Below are 21,628 nucleotides of genomic sequence, written 5' to 3' on the forward strand. Positions count from 1 at the left end.
TTCATGACTTAACCTCCCTTATTTTAAAAAGCAGATCAAGATTTTAGTGCCCCCAAGGTTGGCGCCCTTGGCTGGGGCCAACCTGGCCAACCGCACGCTACGGCTGTGGTTGCAGATTGAAGTTCCAAAACATAGTAACCTATAGACGGTATGCACAAGAAAGTGCTTCTTGTTTCAGAAACACATAAAGTTGTTTTATGTTCAAGAGTGCCTCTATAGCAGCAGTAGGTGTTGTCGAGAACACACCAGTCATCGCCATCAAGACCATCCTCTGAAGATGGTTTAATTTTGATTGAATTGTCTAGACTTCTCCCCTCTACCACCAAACAAAGCATCCATATGCCAGTGTTGGTTTAACAATTGCTGTGTAGATCCGCTGAATGTATTTGGGTTTGAAATCCCAAGATTTGTCGAAAGCCCGTCTGCATTGACCGAGGACCATGCAAGCTCTTTTGATTCTGAGATCAATGTGAGCAGATCAATTGAGTTTTGAGTCAAGAATTACTCTAAAGTACTTAAATTGATCAGTGACACAAAAATTTAGAATCAAATAACTTCTACTGACGAGTTTCGGTTGAAAATCTTCGTTGCCTGAACAGCACCATTGATGCTTTATTTGGATTAACTGATAGTCCAACATTAAGACACCGTTGCTGAACAACACCTAACGCTTGCTGGATCAAATTAAAAATGTGGTAATTCACAACCATATGTCGGAAGCCCAAGCTCATTAAGTTTCCACAACAAGCCATCGGGGACAATGTGCCATAAAAGTGGTGACAGCACATTCTTTATCTCTACGTGTCTAAACGGTGAGCATAGATGTCGGTTGCTAAGCATTGCGTGTATCCAGTTTGTGATTCATAAAGGTACTCTATGACATTGTGCTGCATAAAATTAATATTTTGATGGTGTGAAAATATGCACCTCTGACTGACTCGTTGGAGCATAAATATATACCTATGAGTGATACGGTAAGAATATCAAAACAAACAACATTGCCGAAGCAACGTGTTCTTTAAAAGATGGAATTGGTCTAAATCAGTTGCTAAGAATGTAATGTTCGAATCCAGTCAGTTGAATTCTTTTCGCGAATTTTTTCCCACTTTTACATTTGTTCCATTCCGCCTTTTCGTGGACTTGTAAAATTTTGCTTACACAAACTAAAAACTCAAAAGAATACTACTTATCTTATTCGTTTCGAAAGATAAGAATATTTCCAGCTGAATAATGTTATTGCATTTTTCAATTAAATCAATCCAGCATTCTTTCAGCAGTGAAGTAATTTAAAGTTGGTGTTAATTTTAGTATTTTGTTAATGTTCTTCAAAAGTAAAATAACAAGCATCGCTATTATAATCATCGAAATGATGCCTCCCAAGGTGTTATTCAGTTCTTCCGCTATATAATTATCCCTTTGCGTTTCATCGCAATATAATATTAAACACATCATTGCGAATGCAAAAATGACGATTTTGAACGATTTGAAGAGTATGATGGCAGAATCAGACAATCATTGATGCAATCGTTTTTGTAGAGGGAAACCTTGGGGCAATCGGATTTTTTAGCCTTTAGAGCGATTGTCTTATGTCTTTATTTGGTTTGTCCGTTGTTTTTCCCAGTTTATGAGTTGTGGAAATTTAGAGATTTTCAATCGAAAAAATCGCTCTTTATATTCAAGCGATTGTGAGTTGTTCGATTTAGGTAAATTTTTTTCATTCAAATGTCTACATACAATGGAAAAGTTTAGATCTCCGATTCGTGAAACCGTGAAATATTCGCTTTTAATATTGTAGACAGAAGTCAAATTATTCTGCGTTTTATATTCAATATGTGAGTCCAAGAATAGAGTTTCACAATAAAAAACAAAGCAATTACGGGAATCGTGATTAAAATTTTAAAATCCTGAAACACTTAACGTGAGCTCGTGAAATAAATTTCGCGATAACGTGAAGAGTAACCAGGTAAACCGTGGCCAAACTATTAATATTATGAAACTAAATACTATGCCAGAAAAATCCGATACGAGAATTTTGAATAAAATATTACGATAACGTGCATAGAAATAACGAAAATAGTAACTAAGATCCTGAAATCAAGAACAGCGTTTTGTTCTTTATTCTTTTGTTTGATATAGTTAATACAAATTCCTGTCAAAAAAACTAAACATGTTGAAAAACAACTACAGTAATCCAATCAAACATTCGAGTGTAATGCCATTTTATGGTATGAAACAAGAATAGTTTCATGAATAAAAGGTTTGTTATTCATGATTCTACGAGCTTGGTCACGATTTTCGTAAACGGTTCACGATATGAAATTATAACTTTTTTCGTTCATTTAGAAAAAAGATGTTTTCCGTGTAAGACAAAATGTTTTAAGTATGGGCAGTGCAGTAAGAACTTGACGCTGCGCCGAGCCAGGTGACTTTGGCACCTTCTAAATGTTGTTTCACAATGAAAGAAAAATGAGCAAGCTAGAAAAATAGTTTCATTTATGATTTTAAGATTTTAAGAAAATCGTAAAGCAAAATTGTAATTAGAATAAATTTTGTGGCTGAAAACTTTCAATCAGTCAGTCAGTTCAGTGCGTAATTACTATTAAGTCACAAGTAATTTTCTGCAGCTACTAATAGCCATTTATGAATTATCTATTAAGGTAATATCTTAGAATCATTTAATACCACTATCCAGATAATATCACCGGTCTTACTCAACTCATTTTATGATATTGTTCATTCCAACTTACAAGACGATTGTTTCATAATATTGATGTCAATTTGTAGTAAATCAAAAATTATCATTCACTAAAACAATTATTTTCTCATCAATTCTTTTACAATACTTCCAAGAAAGATAAACACAAATCAGCACCATATATTCATTGCCAAACGAGCACAATCGTATCGACCGAGCGAGGTGACAATCGCAACCACGCTGTGCTCGGACATTTAGCCACAGGAAATAGTAAACACGCACTAACCAGCACCGGTACCCCCTTCAGCGTGAATGAACGCACCAGTGTGGAGTGTACTACAGACAGTTCTTTTTCATGCAACACTCTTTTGCAGTTTTAATTTGTGCTTGCAGAACCGGCCGGCGGACACAACCGACCCCTGGGATGACACGCGCCTTATGTTTGCATGCATCCTACCCTCAGCAGGGAACAGTCAAGTGTGTTCCTGCAACTGCGTGCTATGAAGTAAGGACTTAATTTGATAGGTTCAGGTTTCGAAGTAGGTACGACGCGTACAAATCACTGCCACGTGGCTCCAATGACAGCTAGCTTTTCATAGCTATTTGTACTAGGAGCTAGATTTTTTGGAGTTATTCGGACTCGACAACGAGCTGGATGAACTCCTATTCATCTCATTAGTTAGGATGGGACACTATTTTACTAGGTCTACAGTAAATGAATTGCGCTTTAATAGTTATCAAATATTTCACTATTTCGCTCAGTTTCTGAAGAGCATAATTATAACAAATTTGACTCAAAAATAACAAATACTCGTGTTTGAGCGATGCAGAAAGTCAAATCATAAAAGTCAGATCCCGATGTGCAGCAATACAATGACATCTTGCCGACCAATTACAGTTCTCTCCAAACGAATACCATGTGGATGCCGTACCCGCCCCCTAGGGGGACTACTACCGAATTAGACGATTCCAAAAACTGCACCAATTTAGCATTTAATGTAGCCATTGGATCCTCGCCACAAATGGCAACCAGCAGACAATCATTCAATTAAACTTATTAATTTATCGCCTAGAGAAATCCACCGCGCATATGTAGGTAGATATGTGGTGGATGGAGCACTTGGTGGTATTTAGTTCCATTCGCGCATTTTCCGACCGAACGATTGATGATGGCTGGCTTTCAAAGTGATCATCATTTGACAGATGGCAATCGGGTTTGGGTTTCGGGGCTAAATTATTCCTAAAGGGCCCTGCTTAGTTAGTATACATGAAACTGCAAGGGCCATCAATTCACTGACGGATCACGTCGGGGCGCTGAGTGTGAAATGTAATTAGGAGACCATTGGTGTGTGTGTGTGATATTTTGTCAGCATCATTATCATAGGCAACGTGGCGAGCTGCTACTGAATGTGCAATCGGTTCGGTTGAAGATTCAGACCTCAGCTAGCGGCTACCATGGCGATACACGACGGATGGAAACGGTTAAGGGAGTGATTATTGGTTATTATTGCCATTTTATCATTTGGAGACCCCTGCAGGTACATATATCATTCTACTTCATCTTTTTCTATATAGTGACGGGACGGTTGCGATTCGTGCTCCAACTACAATACTGATGGTTTATTTCAGCCATGAAGGCAGCAGCCGCTGAGATTCGGTAGCTTTTGGCCATCTTAAAGAGAAATCGGTTCACGTTTCATTAGTTTAATATAATAGGATGAAATTGAGCAAACCTGCCGTAGGGTAGATAGGTAAGCATACTGTGAATTGTTTATCGCAAGTCGACGAACTGATGTGGGTCCGAAGATTTAGGTTTACTTTTCAACATATGGTCGATGATAAGGGATTAGAAGAATGAAAGGATTACAATTAATAAATTCCTGTGATATTTGTTCAGTTGCGAGAAACAGTTTATGGCACGATCAGTTCCGCAGCTGCTGGTGTGGGCAGCTGCCTACGATTTTCGGCAATGTGTTTCAGAAACTAGAGCAGCTATGAATATCACAAATACGAAAGTTCGTCTTGTTAGGAATACGTTTAATGTTTAGTGGAGAACAATAACTTTAAAAACTGCTTTTTTACATTTTAACGACATTCAATTTTACATTTTAACAAATTCAATTACTGGGTAGGGAAAGTTATGAAAATTAGAGCCATAATACTCAAGTGAGAGCAAGGAATGAAAGCAAACAGATCGGAAAACTAGAAGTGGCAGGGTCAATAGAACAGGCTTAATATCGTGCGGGCTTAATCTGTCTTCTGTTAATGAGGGTCGAGCTTAGGCAGTATAACTACGAATCACTCGAGTTCACTAACATGTGTCCTGGTAATGATAGACGTGTCCATCTTTACCGTGGCAACTGCTTTTGAGCGACTTAGTGGCATGTAAAATTAAAACTTATACGTTAATTTACTAATACTACATAATAATAATAATCGGCTATGACTTTCTAGGACTAAACTGCATTGCATTACACAGACAATCTAGCACTTCGAAATATGCATACACTTCTCATACAAAGATCGTCGCAGTTGTGCTATCTTATGACCAACGCCATTTTCGAGAAAACTGAGATAAATGTACCAAAATACTGATTTTTTTAAATCGTCGTGCCTCTCCATACAAAGTTGTGGAAAATTTATGATTATGTAACTAATAATAAAGTTTTAAGCCAATATTGGGTCACTGAGTCCGTTTCTGCTATCAGTTTTGGAAATCCATAATTCTTTTTTTGTGTATACCCATTTGAAGGCGTTGGCCGCTAAAGGGTTAGTATACACGTTAATAATAGTAGCCAATCACATCGGATAGCAGAAATGGTTGATAGAACTAGCCAAAATCTTGGGTTACCAAATGGGCTCAAAGCGAAATAAGGACATCTTGAATTTTGACCGAGACTAACAAATTTTACTCATCTTTGACTAAAATGTGTTTGGTTGAGTGGTGTTAAGAAAAGATTTCCAATATTTTTTTTAGGTTGTAGCATCCCATGTTACATTTGAAATTTGTATGGACATTAGTTCGAGAAATCCTATTTTTTGCCTTTTCATTTCCAAAAATCAAAGTTTTTCCTTAAGTATAGAACTTATTGAATAAAGTCCATGAAGTAACTAAGAAAATTGCCGACTGTGCTAGAAAGTGATAGCTGTTTAAAATTCGATGGCTCGAAATAGAGAACAAATCGTTTTTTTTCTGTCAGCGCTCAACAAGATGAGAAACATGAAAAGTATTAGTTTGTAACTTTTCTTCAAGCAATAAAATTAATCAATGTTTTTGAATCATTAATCTGAACATAACAAATCAAAAGACTATAAGGAAGTGAACAACTAAAATGGCGAGTAAAATGTTTCATTTGCTTGAGTGAATTTAATCTAATTGATTTCAAATATAACAAGGATTGAGATTAAAACTAAGGACATTTGAAGTAAAATTAAGGACGCTTTCCCAAATCATCGAAATTAAGGACATGTCCTTTACAATAAGAACGGTTGGTAACCCTACAAAATCACAAATTTTTCAGTAATATGGTGTTGTTTAGGCTACCAACGAGCTAAAGGGTGTCTCCATATGGGTATTTTTCAAAAATATAGATATAAAAATTTTGGCGCAAAAATGCGCAAGATAAGACATGCTTATCTTGAAACAACGCTAAATTTTGAGCCAGATTCATGATAAGTGACCCATAGGAGACCATCTCAAAAATTGTAAGACGTGTAAAGATAAATTACTGATATGACATTCAATTTCTCTGTTGCTTTTTCATGACGCAGAACAAACGTAAATGATTTCTGCACAAAAAGCTCACATTTATAGTTTATCACATTCGAAGTTCTTGAGATATCGCCATTTGAAGTTCGAAGGTACGAACAATTCTTATAAATTAAATTGAACAGAAATCTTCGACATCACTTGCTTCAACGACATGATACAAATTCATTTTTCATCCGATTATCGTTAAATTTTGAGATAAATAAAACAAATATTTACGATAGGATTACAAGACATTGATTTTTGGGATTTTGTCACACGGTGTGTAACTGTGCGGCGTCTTTCTGAATTTTGAAATTTTTCCTAGTTATTAATAAATATAGCGAAAGACGATTGTGACAAGCGCTAAATTCCTGTCCGGACTTGCAGCAGACTCAGGTGATTGGCATTTAAAGCCAAAATATCCCGACTCCTGCGTGTGGAAGACAAAAGGTTAATACTCTAAGCTTGCTCATATGACTCTATTCCACGCTATTCTAAACTTTCTTCCTTCAACTCCTTGTTCTTCCTTGAGTACTATGGATCTTAATATTGAAAAATATTTCACACTTTCCAGTCTCCTTTAATTAACCCTTTGCGACGCAGTGGGACGTATACGTCCCATCTACTTCCCATAAGTTTTTATTGGATTTCTATTTAGCGTTGACATCTAATTACGAATTCTTGCTTTTAATCAACTCTTAGGGATGTAGGGAGTACAACAAATTATGTGAATTTGTTATTTACTTATTAGTTGTAAACCATTTAAACTCGAAAATCTCGGTTTTTTTACAATAAATTTGGCTATGTCTGAACTAAAAGTCCTAGAGATCTAAATTTTTTTGTATAAGTATTTCAAACATTGAACTAAATAATAGATTTTTTGCATAAATTAACGTTGGTCAGTTTTTTCAACAAAAAAAAATCAAAATATGCAAGAATGGAGTTTATTATTATGTTGGTCTATAAAAGATTCTGAGAGACAGGGATAACTTCTCAACCAGCATAAAAATAGATTATGTGGTTTTTGAGGTCGCTTGTTACGATTCTGATAACAGAGTTTGAAAATTCAAAATGGCAGCTACACAAAGGCAGCATTTTTTGTACGAAATTTGCGAATTTTGTTATTCGATTTACGAGTTTTTGGGGTCGAAAATTCAAAATGGCACCTACAAAATGGCTACCATTTTTTATGAAATTGGCAAATTTTGTTTCAGTCAGTATAAAACTCGATTTACGGGGGTTTTTAGGGTCGCACAGTCGCCATATTGGATCTGCCATTTTTAATTTTTTATTTCGACGTCGAAATCAGAATCATAGACCCCGAAAACGCCCTTGTAGCAAGTTTTAGGCCAATATAAAAAAATGAATGCCAAGCACAGTCGCCATATTAGATCTGCCATTTTGAATTTTACATTTCCGACGTCAGAATCAGAACCAGTGACCCCGAAAACCTATATAAAGCTAAAAATAACAGTAGGAGAGATCGGTGCTAGTTGGCGGTGTTTTCAGTTTTCAATTTTTATCACTTTGATGTAGGTAGATCTTGCAAAATAGAACACGCGGCATGAAAAAGCAGACTCTTGGCAACATCTCTGATTTTTTAAAGTGTTTGATGCATTGTCTCCATTTTTAGCTCTTTCATGCCCAACTTTTTTCTAGTTCAGGTAATGTTTCAAAACTATTTTTCCTTGAAAACGGTGGGGTCAAGAAACACGAAAAGCCTTTTTTTCATAAAGATAGGCGCTTCCCTCGCAGTGTTAGAAGCTGCTCAATTTTTACCTTCCAATGCTCAATACAATTCTCCAAGAATATTTACAATAGTCCAATTGCGTGGAAAATGTAGCGGAAGAGAGTCTTAATTGATAAGATTTATCAGTTTTCAATATTATTGCAACATAACGAGATATATGAAAAATTCATTTTCCGTCATCAACGTAAGCTATCCCTGGCAGCACTGCTCCGTCGAAATCCAATCAGACTAATTGCAATAACTTCAGTTCTAGATAGGGTTCGCAGTACCGACCCTTTTTGGCGAGAACCGGTACTACGGTACTGAAGCCCTCAGTACCGGTAGTACCGGTAAAGTACCGGTAGTACCGGTAAAGTACCGGTACTCGAATATTTTTTTAAAAAATTGGAAAAAAGCTTCAAACTGAAATTGAATGCTCAAACTGATGATCTTATTCTCAGATGATTGATTCTTGCTGATCAAAAAACATGTTTATTGTTTTTAATTGCTTCGGAATGGCAAGACTCATTTCACAGAAGATATTTTTCGTATAGGGCACCTTCTTTTATTTCGAAATCTAGGCCACTTTGAAATCAATAACTGCTAAGTGGTGCGACTTTCGTCGACTTGAACAGATTGTAAATGTATGAAACCCTATTAACAACAGTAAATCAAAGCGAAAATGGCAGTAAATCTGAGCAGGTTAATCGCATTTCCTCTCTTGCTTTTCTGAAAATTGGTTTCGACCTTTATGTCGTTTGCCTATTATTCTCTAACGCATATCCAGGCTCTTTGCTTTCCTGTAATCTGTGGAGTTTTGCTGAATTTTCCGATCACCAATAATTACAAATCGCCCCATTTGAATCAGTTCAGCAAGTCTAAAACTGTTAGCTACTAAATCGCTGTTCGTTCTATTATAGATAAAGGTTTAAGAGCAAACCAAATACAGACATGACTTAGACCATAGTCTTATTACGCGCCACCCAGTGAATAATGGAAACCAATCAGAATGTCGCCAATGAATCTTTAACTTCTAGAATTATTATGATGATGGCCCCACCTCATTCCCACACAAAGGTGTTATCTCAAAGATTTATCTAGAAGACAAATTAATATAATTAAACGTTATCTTGCAGACCGATATTTTAAAACAGATCCCCCTGCAGAGTTAACATATTTGTCATAAAAAATTGTATAGTACCGAAAATACCGGTACTGGCTTTTGCTCAGTACCAGTATTACGGTACCAAAAATGGGTCGGTATTCCCGGGATTTTCGGTACCGGTATTACCGGTACCACAACCCTAGTTCTAGAGGTGATCCTTGTAACTGTTAATACTCAAATGAAAGGCAATAGTCACATTTATTAGCCTTACTTGTTTTTGTGAGCAAATCTTGCCTCAATCAAAAGTTATAGCTGTTTAAAAACGATGTTGTCCACAAACAACATGGGCATGAATGGGTTAGAGACAAAAATATGTGACGCGGAAAACCCGCCAACTTACCCCGGCCCCCGGGTAAGTTGGCGGTATGTGAGTATACGCCAAAAACTAAGCAATCAAATGGAGATTCTATTACTTCAAGGATTCTTTTGGAACGTGCTAAATGTCTTTTCGAGAAAACTGTATATTAACCGACATTTGCTATTATATTTCAGTTGCAATACCCTGGCATTTTGACTTTGACGCATAATCCCTATTCAAAAGCAAAGATTTGAAATTTTTCATGCAATTGGTCGGAATGGATGTCTCCTACATTGGCGAGATACACAAGCAAAAGATTTTCTTACTTTGGAGTGAATACCAGAAATAAATTTTTTGATGACTTTTTTGCACTGTAAATAGTACCGCCAACCGCATATTTTATTAAAAACTATTTAAAAAGTAACTTTTGTTTGTGAATAGATGTAATATCTATACGGATACTGAAAGCTCTTTTCACACACTATCGAAAAATATAATCAATCGGGAAATAGATTGAAAATCACCCTAAATAACGCAAAGTATTTGAAATTTAGAAAATTTACTTGGTATGCTCGAAAACACAATACCACCCACAACTTCCACCAAACAAATCGTTTTGCAACAAAACCACATTGGATAACGGGTTTCACATAACTTGAGGTACACAAGAAGAGGCAGCGCTATATGTTCAATATAAACAGAGAAAAAGGGATTCCGCCAACTTACCTCAACCGCAAACTAGCCCCGGGATCCCCTATTAACAATGAAAAATTCGCGTGAAATCATTAACTGCGTTTTTCTCGAAATCACATTTTTTGCAGTGGCCGAAAATAAATAAATCGAATAAATGATTTTTTATCATTCTCAAATTTTCACAGTGTATTCAAAATTGCTTTCTTCTGCGACATACGTAGGATTTCATTTTTTGTATGTTTTCTAAATAAGCAATATTGTGTCGATTTTTATGAAATTTTCAGCGTTTTGCTATTAAAAAGTGTGCCATTTCGCGAAAAATCAAGATATCGCAAAAGAATCGTACGCGCGTCGCTTTTTATCGTTTTAAGGAATCGAAAAACTTTTGCTTTGGCTCTGGGTCAAAAATACAAGAAAAAGATTTCCGGCAGTGGACCCTTTCCAGAAGAAAAATGTCCATCCGCCACCTTGTGATGAAAATAGTTGACACTTTTATTTTTTGTAAATCAAATCTAGTATTATAAATCCCATATAACGGATTTTGATTCATCTTTACATCGTGGCAAGTAAAATTGCCGAAATATTCCAATTCTTTCATGTTGTACAGTGGTCTAATTCTTAATAAAATTTTGCAATCTTGGTTAGAGCTAAAAATGAAAATATCTAGTCTTTGTCGATCCGCTACATACATAACCCTTGCTATATGCATAAAATCGAAAAAATCTTAGCATTTTAGGATTCTAACAAATAATATTACCAGAACATCGGTTTTAACCTTTTCTGTGGCACGTTAAAATCACAAATTCATGTCACAAATACTTAGTTTCTAGAAAACCGCGGAAAAAAATTACGAATAATCAAACAGAAGGTATCGTTATGTAAGGTATCGTTATTTTTCCGCAAATTAGGTATTACAGCAACGAAATAATTTTTGACTTTCCCTTTCCAAAAATCACGAAAACATGCTTCTTTTTTGTCTTCTACAGCAGTCCACACCCTTAAGTGTGTACCTATTAATTAAGGGCACTTTTTTAACACAAACTACCCAAATAATTGCTGAGAAAAACGAATGAGACTTTGTCCGCTACATACACACACAAGCATTGTCCCAAATCGTTGAGCTGAGTCGATTGATATATAAGACTCGGACCTCCGGGCCTCGAAAAAAATCTTGAAAGTTTGAGCGAATTATATACATTTCTTTTATAAGAAATGCTTAAAAATTCATCTTAAAATATTGGCTATTACTTATTTGTTTATTTATTCATTTATTCATTTATTCATTTATTAATTTATTTATTGATTTTTATTTAACCTACATTGTCTACATGAAATATAGAATGAGGAAAAGCCCATTTGAAGTTGGTGTATAGAGCACCTTCCAGATGCGCACATAACCTCATTATCTTTTACAGATATACACATTTAACAATATTGTACATTGCAGTACATTACATTACATTACATTGGGTTTAATTTAATAATACATATAACAAATGAAAATCACTATCTAAGTAACATCTAATGCACTAAGTTGGCCGTTTAAGCCTATTTCTAAAAAGATGGGTGGGTAATGTCAGAGACATAACCGAAGCGAAGTAGAATTGCTGTTAATTCTTTTACTATCTTCTGCACTGCTCTACTGAAAAAAATGGTTGAATTAAAATTAGCAATTTCGGCATTTCGTCGCTGTTGTGCTATCTTATGACAAGCGCCATTTAGCACATTTCGAGAAAAACGATTTTTAAAGTTTGAGATTGAATATCTTGAAACTTATAAATGGTATAAACAATCCAAAGAAGACAATTGATGCTTCTATCTGTTCTGCATTAATCTCTCAAATATTACGAAGATCGGTTGACTATGTTGCGAGTTTTTACTATGAATGTAAACAAAAGTCGCACTCACACGTGTCGTAGGCGTGTATTGATGACAAAATTTGTATGACGTGTCATAATCGTGCATGGAAAATTTTCCATAGAAAAAAATCATCACTTTTTAACTTTTATTCATATCTTTGGGTTCATATGGTCTATAAACATTCGGTGAAATGCATTTTAAAGGAAATGAGTCAGGGAATCTAGAAAAAATGGTTATTCTTGATTACAGTGTTGCCAAATATATTTTATTTCCAGTTCAAAACTAAAACTGTGTTTTTCTCACAACTCGTATAATTTTCTTTCGAAAATGTTTATGCCATTGTGTTCCTCAGACATTTTCACACAAAAAACGTCTAAGACTTCAATATAACTTGAGCCAGTCCCTAGATATAGTGATTTGAAGCAAAAAACTCACAATTTCTTATCATGTTTCTAGCTATATCTAAGTAACCAAGTAGAATTTCAAAATTCTGAAAACGCCACTTTGTAGAGATTTTTCAAACAAGTAATGTGGCATATCTAACTCAGTTTACCCCAAAATGGCGTTTGTCATAAGATAACACAACAACGACGATTTCTGATAAAATAATACACGTACATTGGAATACACAATATTCAAGCATCTGTACCTTTCTTCAAGTTTATAAAATAAATTTTGCATAAGTTCAAGTCTTACGATTATTGAGTATTTTCATTGCACATATAGTGGTCCCTAAAAGTATTCGTCTAGCTGCATATTTTAGGAATAGGCCAGTTTAAAGCGTGGCATGCACAAATAAAGTATATTAGAGAGTTAATGCGAATGCCGAATAAATAATAAAACCACCAAACCTCAACCAAGTAGTTTCCTTTGAATAACACAGCGTGTTTCACAGAACGTAAACATCGATTTCAAAAGTTCTACTATCACATTTCTGTAAGTCTTGGTGGACGTTCATGAGTTTCCCATAGGATCACGTATCAATTAACCCAGGATGATAGCATCAATTTTATCATGTCATCTATTTTCTGAAGATGTATTAATTTTTAGGTAGTCTATATCTGGCTGGCGACAAAGACAAATAGTTACAAATAACGAACAGTTCTATCTCAGACCGTATCGATTCAATAGAAGAAAAAATCTAGAACCGTTTCCAGATGGATCTGAAGCACGAGCCATATTTATTTTAAGAGCACTCGTATGTTGTTTATTTTTATTTACTGTTTACGATTAGCGGATACTGGTTATTATCGCACGAGCAATGCCCGTTGTTAGAACCACCGGCCATTATTATGTTGGCCAATCTATAATTCAACTTACCAAGAAATGATGAGCTCTATTTCACCGATATGTAGTTAGATTCAATCGAAATTTCGTCATAAATATTTGCTTCTCGACAGCGATTGTATTACAATAAACAGCGACCGGTTGCGAGTATTTCGATTAATGCTGATGATAAACACCGCTAAGCAAGCAGCTTACACAAATAATATATCTGCAAAAAAAAAACAGTGCATAAACCGAGAACACCATAATCTCAACTGTAGGTAATGGCTATCGAGGAAATCGCAACGCAAGAAGATGCGATCGTCGCTGTGTAATGGGATTGAGAGCATGTTTTCGAGTGGGTGGGTTGCCCAGCTCCAAGACGACCGACGAGACGACGCAGACGACGGTGGCAATCCTGTACATACTACCACATCCACGATTGCCGCAGGCCAGAGCGGAACGACTCCGGATTCCTCCGACATTGCAGATCACCAACGTCCCATCGAGGGGGATTTAAAACAAAACAACATACAGCCAACCGAACCAAAGCTCAGAGCATAAAAGTACAAGCAATTTATTTTATTATACGGGCGAACACACAAAAAAATGGTCGACGCAACAAGCGGGAGAAGCCTCCGAACGAAGCGTAATTATAAAATATTCATTGATGGGGAAAACGGAGCCGCTCCTACGTTAATTCCGTGCGGGAGGCGAAAGAATAGAAATGTTACCAAGATGTCGATACCGGTGTTTACCGGCCGAGGGAACGGAAGAGCCGTAGCCGAGAAAGCCAATCTTGACTGCTGTCATACTGACTGGCGGCGAAACGCTTCGGTTTGTACGACCGCAACGGACCTCGTCGCGGACGGGGCTTATTCGCAGTTCTTATGCGGTCTCGGTTCGTTTCTTCAGGGGTAAATGTAATTTGGCTTATTATTTGAATTCTTTTACGAATCCTCGCGTATATTTGCATACGCGACTCAGCGATGCTCAAACCCTTTTCTTTTTCACTCACTTTCGCGGTTCGTTGTTATCAGATTACGAACACTTTTCCGAGGCGGACTGCGCCAAAACAATCGAGCAGCGAAGCACCGAAAATTCCTTACTGTTGAACCGACGTGATGTCAATGTCATCTTCTGATAATATAATAATCACTGTAGAATAATCGCTGTAACTTTCCTACCACCGCCCAGTATAACCCAGACAGTTCGAAGGAATGGCAGTCGCTCTTTGCATGCTGCATAATGCGCACGAACGGGGAAAGTTAGCGCGCGTGGTTCCTCCCTAAGTTTGCATGTTTCAGCGGTTCGTTTTTTATCGCCTTGGATGGTTAGCAGCTTGCTGTGGAGAAAAATCCTTCCAAACACTGGCGATGGATGAATGTTGGACATACACATACGAAAATGAATACGAAATTTGTGACGATGATAGATTAATAACCGTTTCGGTCAATAATTCGGCATTTGATCGTGGTTCAGAGTGGTAAACGATACCGGTAAGCTGGGCAAATATGTGATACGTTAAAGTTGTTTGACTAAAATTTAGTCACGCTATCATGTGATGGGGTTGTTTAGAAGCATTTTGAAAATACATATAATTGACAAGAATTTCAAAGATCTCTAACGGTCAGTAATCGGTATTAATAAGGCCTCACTAATTGAGGCAGGGTATACTTTTGATACATGTATACAAGGGCTTTGGCAACAGTGATAATTCAAAACCAACGGGAAAAATACGGCTTATTCCCTGATCACCTTGTACCATTGATTTGTTTTATTATATAATATTGTGCCAAATCTTAATTCTGTCACGACAAGTTTTACGTTCTACCTTAGTTCATATGAGTCAATAATGTGCAAAATGTTTCATCGCTTTGGATTCTAACTCCGTGCACGTGCACTGTTTGAATCATTGCCGCGTACTCGAAAATTTCCACAACCATGCACTGCTAGGCCCCATACAAAACTTACTCAGACATCACCTCCATAAAAGTTTAATAACTTCTTTTAAGGTTGCACAGAGAATGCGCAAAATTCGCAAACGAAAAAAGCAGTTTTTTCCACACCGTATGTCAGATCTTCATAAAAATCAATCAGCGTGTGTAGAATGTTGTTACAGTACTGCTGATTGATTTTTATGAAGATCTGACATACGGTGTGGAAAAAAACTGCTTTTTTCGTTTGCGAATTTTGCGCATTCTCTGTGCAACCTTAACAAAGCCGGATTGACAAGCAGTCTTCTTATTTTTACTTACAGTTGTAATACGATGCATACAGTGCTACCTAGTGGCCAAAATGCGTGCTAGTGGGTTTTCGTCATGTCGAAAAACCCCATATAAACTTCAGGCGCGTTGGTTCGGTAGCTAAACTTGTTCGATTTTCTTCAAATTCGGTGCAGGTACTCCTGGTGGGACAAGGAATCGACTCAGGGAAGGGGCGATTGAGTTTTCAAAAATTCATTATTTTTGCGGGCAGTATAATATATATACACCCAGGTTTTTTTTACGCGGGGGATACGTACCGCCTAAAAAAACCGCGTAAAAAACCGCGGTAATTGGAAAATCCGCGTAAAAAATCCACGTTAATTGGAAAATTCGCGTAAAAAAAACCGCGTCAATTCGAAAATCCGCGTAAAAAAACTCTCAGCAAAAGATATTTTTGGAAGTTTTTTTTGCGCGGATTTCGCAATTAACACTGTTTTTACAAAAAAATATTCTAAGTGCTTTTGAATGCAAAAGACATAGAAGATTTTCAGAAAGATGAAAGAGACGGGTCTGGAAGACTCCTTATGGCCCACACCCCAACAATATGGGTATTTTCGGAATGGTCTTGAAGAGTAGGTGCCGACGTCATTTTGAAATCAAAGATGGCGACTTCCGGTTTAGCGAAATTCGCTATAACCCAATCAATATGGGTATTTTCGGAATGGTCTTGAAGAGTAGGTGCCAGAAATTGATCTTTGACGCCATTTTGAAATCAAAGATGGCGACTTGCGGTTTAGCGAAATTCGCTATAACCCAATCAATATGGGTATTTTCGGAATGGTCTTGACGAGTAAGTGCCAGAAATAAATAAATCTTCACCTTCCCCGCAAGGTTTTCCATGAAAATTGATTTTTGGTGCCATTTTCAAATCCCAAATGGTGACTTCCGGCTTGGAGAGATTCTCTACAACTCAATCAACATGAGTATTTTCGGAATGGTTTTGACGAGTAGCAGACAAACGGTTGGCGTCATTTTTAAATTCTAGATGGCGACTTCCGGTTTACCGAAATTCCCGCATGAAAAATCTGGGCAATCATCTAAATCACCCTCAAATATAAGATCTAATCATAAACCAGCAAAATGCAAAATATTTTTATGTGTTCATCCAGGAAAGTGCGGTGAGAATGGAAAAGAGAAAAGAAAGAGGCGTATGTGGTGTGAGTTAGGGGTTTGAATTTATTCAAATTAAACATATTGCTTAAATTTAAGTAAATTCAACTGTTTAATTAAAACTATTTGTACTACAACCAGTTTTTCAAATAAACCACACATTTCATACCAAGGAGCCTGTTTCCAAAGGAGGGGTGGAAACCAATCATTGTTATGCACATTTCTGAGAGTGAGTAAAAAATCAAAGCAATCAAAGTGGGTTTTAACTCTTAGGGTTTCACTCCTGGTTTTGGCTCCTCCTGTCCACTCCGGTTTGTGATTATTGTTCTGTCGCCGCTTATAGACCGAATTTAATTTCAAACTCGCTAATGTCTTGTTGAAAATAGACGTTTTTCAGACTTTCCGATGGTCTCTACCTCTTTGAAAAAGTAAGGACCGGATGATTGTTTTGGAGCAAAATTCGGCCCAAACAGTTACTTTCTGGTCGTGCAGTGGTGTTTGATGCATAACGTGTGGGTTCTGTATCCCCCAAATTCGACAATTTTGTTTGTTTACTCCGCCGGAAAGGCTGAAGTGAGCCTGCCATATTTTTTACGATAAGCACGCACAGTTTTCACTATTGAACGATCGTTTTCCATGTAATGCGCTACGATTTCAGCGCGTTCTTTTGGTGTAAATCGACTTATAGCTAAAATGGCACTAAATGATGTTTCAGAATTGTGTTTATCTGTCAAAATCGGCTTGAAAATGGCGGAGTTGGTCAATGTTGAAATAGGATACATCCAGATGGCGCACCCTGTATATATTGAAGCAAATCATTTGTTTTCAATTTAATTTTCTTTAACAAATATATTATTATAAGAATAATCACGGACAAACATATCTCAAATCCGGCGTAAAAATGTGTCTGCTGAAGTGATGAAATCCGAAAGTTCAAATGCATAGTGGAAGGATGCAAAACAGGTGTACTATTTATTACTGTAATGGCCTAAGCCTAGCCTAGTACGCTAACCATTGAATGCTGACCTTCGAGGTCTATCGAAAAGAAGCTTTCGTCATGAAGTGTACCAAAGATCTGTTTTGCTTTTGTGCTTGATAAAATGAAAATTGAAAATATAAATTGAGCTCGGGCTTTTAAACTGTAAGCTGCAATTATAATCTAGTAACCTGTTTTCACTCCTTGGCGGTTTTCACTCCTCAGGAGCCAAAAAAACCATGAGTGATGAAATCATGGATTTTAATGATTTGTCAAACTATGGAGTGATTTTTGAAACACTGACTACAACTTCAACTTCCAAAAATACCAATATTGATTGGGTTATAGAGAATTTCGCGAGATCGGAAATCGCCATCTTGGATTTAAAAATGGCGTCAAAAATCAATTTTTGGAACCTACTCGTTAAGATCATTCCAAAAACACTCATAATGACTGGGTTATAGTTAATGTGGCTAACCCGAAAGTCGCCATCTTGAAATTCAAAATGGCGTCAAAAATCGATCTTTGTCTACTACTCGTCAAGACCATTCCGAAAATACCCATATTGCATGGGTTGTAGGGAATTTCCGCTAAACCGGAAGTCGCCATCTTTGATTTCAAAATGACGTCAAAAATCAATTTCTGACACCTACTCCTCAAGACCACTTTAAAAATATCCATATTGAGTTATAGCGAATTTCGCTAAACCGGAAGTCGCCATCTTTGATTTCAAAATGGCGTCAAAGATCAATTTCTAGCACCTACTCTTCAACACTATTCCGAAAATACCCACATTGCTTGGGATATAGCGGATTTCACTAAACCGGAAGTCGCCATCTTTGGTTTCAAAATGGCGTCAAAAATCAATTTCTGACACCTACTCTTCAAGACCATTCCGAAAATACCCATATTGATTGGGTAATATCGATTTCGCTAAACCAGAAGTCGCCATCTTGGATTTCAAAATGGCATCAGAAATCAATTTCTGGCACCTACTCTTCAAGACCATTCCGAAAATACCCATATTGTTGGGGTGCGGGCCATAAGGAATCTTCCAGACCCGTCTCTTCCATCTTTCCGAAAATCTTCCGAAAGTCTTTTGCATTCAAATATTTTTTTGCAAAAACAGTGTTGATTGTGAAATCCGCGCAAAATAAAAACTGCCAAAATTCTTTTAAGTTTTTGCATTTAAAAGGAGTTAGAAATTTTTATCAGTCTAAGTCTTTTGCATTCTTGCATATTTTTGCACAAACAGCGTATATTGGAAAATCCGCGTAAAAAAAACCGCGCTAGTTGGAAAATCCGCGTAAAAAAAACCGCGTTAATTGGAAAATCCGCGCAAAAAAAAACCTCGTAAAAAACGCGTAAAAAACCTGGGTGTACAGATAGATAGAGTTTCATACACATACAGTGTGAGCCGTATGCGCACAATGGTAAACTGTGTTCATTATAAAACGTGTCACTGCAAAAGCGGTACAGGTCATGCAAACATTGTCAGTTTTACATTCGTCATTCATGTAGCTCAACAGTCATGAGACGTCGGTTCACTATATTATCGTAACACGGTTCAGAACAAATATAGGCCACCAGTAAAAGTGTACCAGATCACGCACTGTAGTTTCCTAGTTGCAAACTATCACAGGACCTATCATTATTCGGCAAAACAACCCCCTATAAGAGTTTGTTTCAAATTTTGTGTTAAGTGATTATATTTAGATGGTGCGTACTGGAAAGTTACAACTCTTTCTTTCACAAACAACTTTGCTGAAGACGACAAGTTTACCCAAAACACGAGCCGCATGATTTACATGCAAATAAGCATGATTCTAATTCGACATATGCATTATAACTGGTATAATGCATATAAAGCGTTATTGGTTCGGGACAAAAATGCATTATGCTGCTATGACACTATAGAAACTTACACAATCCCGCAGCTGAAAATGTATTGTTGAATTCAACGTTATCGGAATATTGGTATCAAAATAACTTTGCACTAATACACATGCAAAGAACACCTTCACTCGTATACATGTGCATTCGTATGTATAAGTGACTCGTGCTCTAAAAACATTCACACATGCTCACTGAACTTATTTCAATTTCGCCGATAGCATAGTCTCACTGACGGATCCAGGGATAGGGTCCTGGGGGTCCGGACCCCCCCGAAATTTTTTAACTTCTTGAGAAATTTTGAAATAGTTTCTAATTTAAATTCTATTCTATTCTAACCCTTACACAGCCAGTATTGAAAAGCATCCTGGAAAACACTGCAGGTATTCTTTAGTGTTTTTCTTGTCAACATTAATATTTGAAGCATATTAGAATATGTCGCAAATATTAAAACGGCCAGGCCAGGCAGAGTTGGGTTTGAAGATGTTTCAATATTATACTACAATTCAATTATTCATTTAATGAACAATTCAACCAACGAATCGTTTTGAAACTTGAATGAGGAAGAAGAGAGGACAACCGTACCGACCGTTTCAGTTTATAGGGGGTTATGATAAAACGTTGGGAGTGACATTCCTAAGAAGGTTAATCTCACTCCTCTGGTCCTTTGGGATGGGACAGAGGTATTTACACCTTGTCCTGGCTCATTAAGCCTAGGTTAAAGCGCTTTTACTCGCTGTTGAAATAGTTTCTAATTTAAATTCGTTCTAAATTAAAAATAATTCTCATTGTACAATGAAAATTTCACAATCGAAATTGCGGACCTCCTCCGAATTTTTTTCTGGGTGCGCTCCTGCATAGCCTGCTGCATTTTACAAAGAGCTGTTCATGGCAATCATCGAATCATTGGGGTGATGTTAATATTATAAACCCCATACTCAAATGTAACTGCGATTTGTGGATTGTTAATAGGCTTATGATCATCAGATCATTTTCGGGTTTTGCAGGAACTAGCAAAATAGCAACATCAAATATGGTTCTGCAGGTGGTGAAATGCATTAGCTTTGCTCTTTCGAGCAGAAATGTCATTTGATTATGTTGTTTGCACTTTTCCTCAGAAATATTATCCCAGTGCACTCAACCGTGCTATTGAATGACCATCGAAAATCAATTCGAGCCCAGGAGCACAAACTATTTGTTTACAGCAGCCCTCTGGCCAGGCAACTTTGGTGATGTACAGGCTTTGACAGAAGTCAACATATGGTGATGCTAGCGGGTGATTGATACTCAGCATGTTGAATAGTAACCATGTCACAATTAAAGTTGCAATGTCCAGTTAGTAACTTAACTAGAGTCCCGCAATTGTGCTTGGTAAATTGCAACAAATTTTTGGACACTTTCGGGCTAACATCCGATGGAAAGGTTTTGTTTGACCGCAAGTTTGCAAGCTACTCCAACGGTTCGCATGTTCGGGTGCAGCCCAAGAGCGTATCTTGTGCTTTATCCAAGTGATCGAAAGGGGTAAAACTGTATCTGAAACAACTTAGCCAGTCGCAGAGCCTGCTCTAGCTTATTCATTCGCCAATTTACTTCCAGTAATACCAGAAAGACCCAGTACTTTTAAAAAATGGGAACCATTTGAAATGCTGAGTTCTACGATTTGAGTTAGACATGCAATTATTAATTACGATCTCGAATCATCCGAACTGGCAGCCTGACTGTTAAATCAAAGGTAAATGCGTTTGCCGCTAATTCCCTGTTAAAGTGCCAATTGTACGCCACACAAAATCGCGATGATGTCCCCTTGGAATACGACGCAGTATCTACCAGGCAAAGGAGATTGGTCTAATCTCATTGCACGACATTAGACACCAGCACTGGTCCTCCAACAAAAAATCCTTTAGTGTAACAAACTTTTAATAACC

General features: G+C 37.0%; 1 protein-coding gene across 2 annotated transcripts in view; it reads right to left on the reverse strand.

The window, feature by feature from the left end:
* The window catches only part of LOC131693780 (transcription factor AP-2-epsilon), a 402,059-nt gene that overhangs the window by 350,174 nt on the left and 30,257 nt on the right, over window positions 1-21,628 (reverse strand). The window lies entirely within an intron of this gene.

This window comes from Topomyia yanbarensis, chromosome 3, assembly GCF_030247195.1.
Source record: "Topomyia yanbarensis strain Yona2022 chromosome 3, ASM3024719v1, whole genome shotgun sequence".
Taxonomy (NCBI): Eukaryota; Metazoa; Arthropoda; class Insecta; order Diptera; family Culicidae; genus Topomyia; species Topomyia yanbarensis.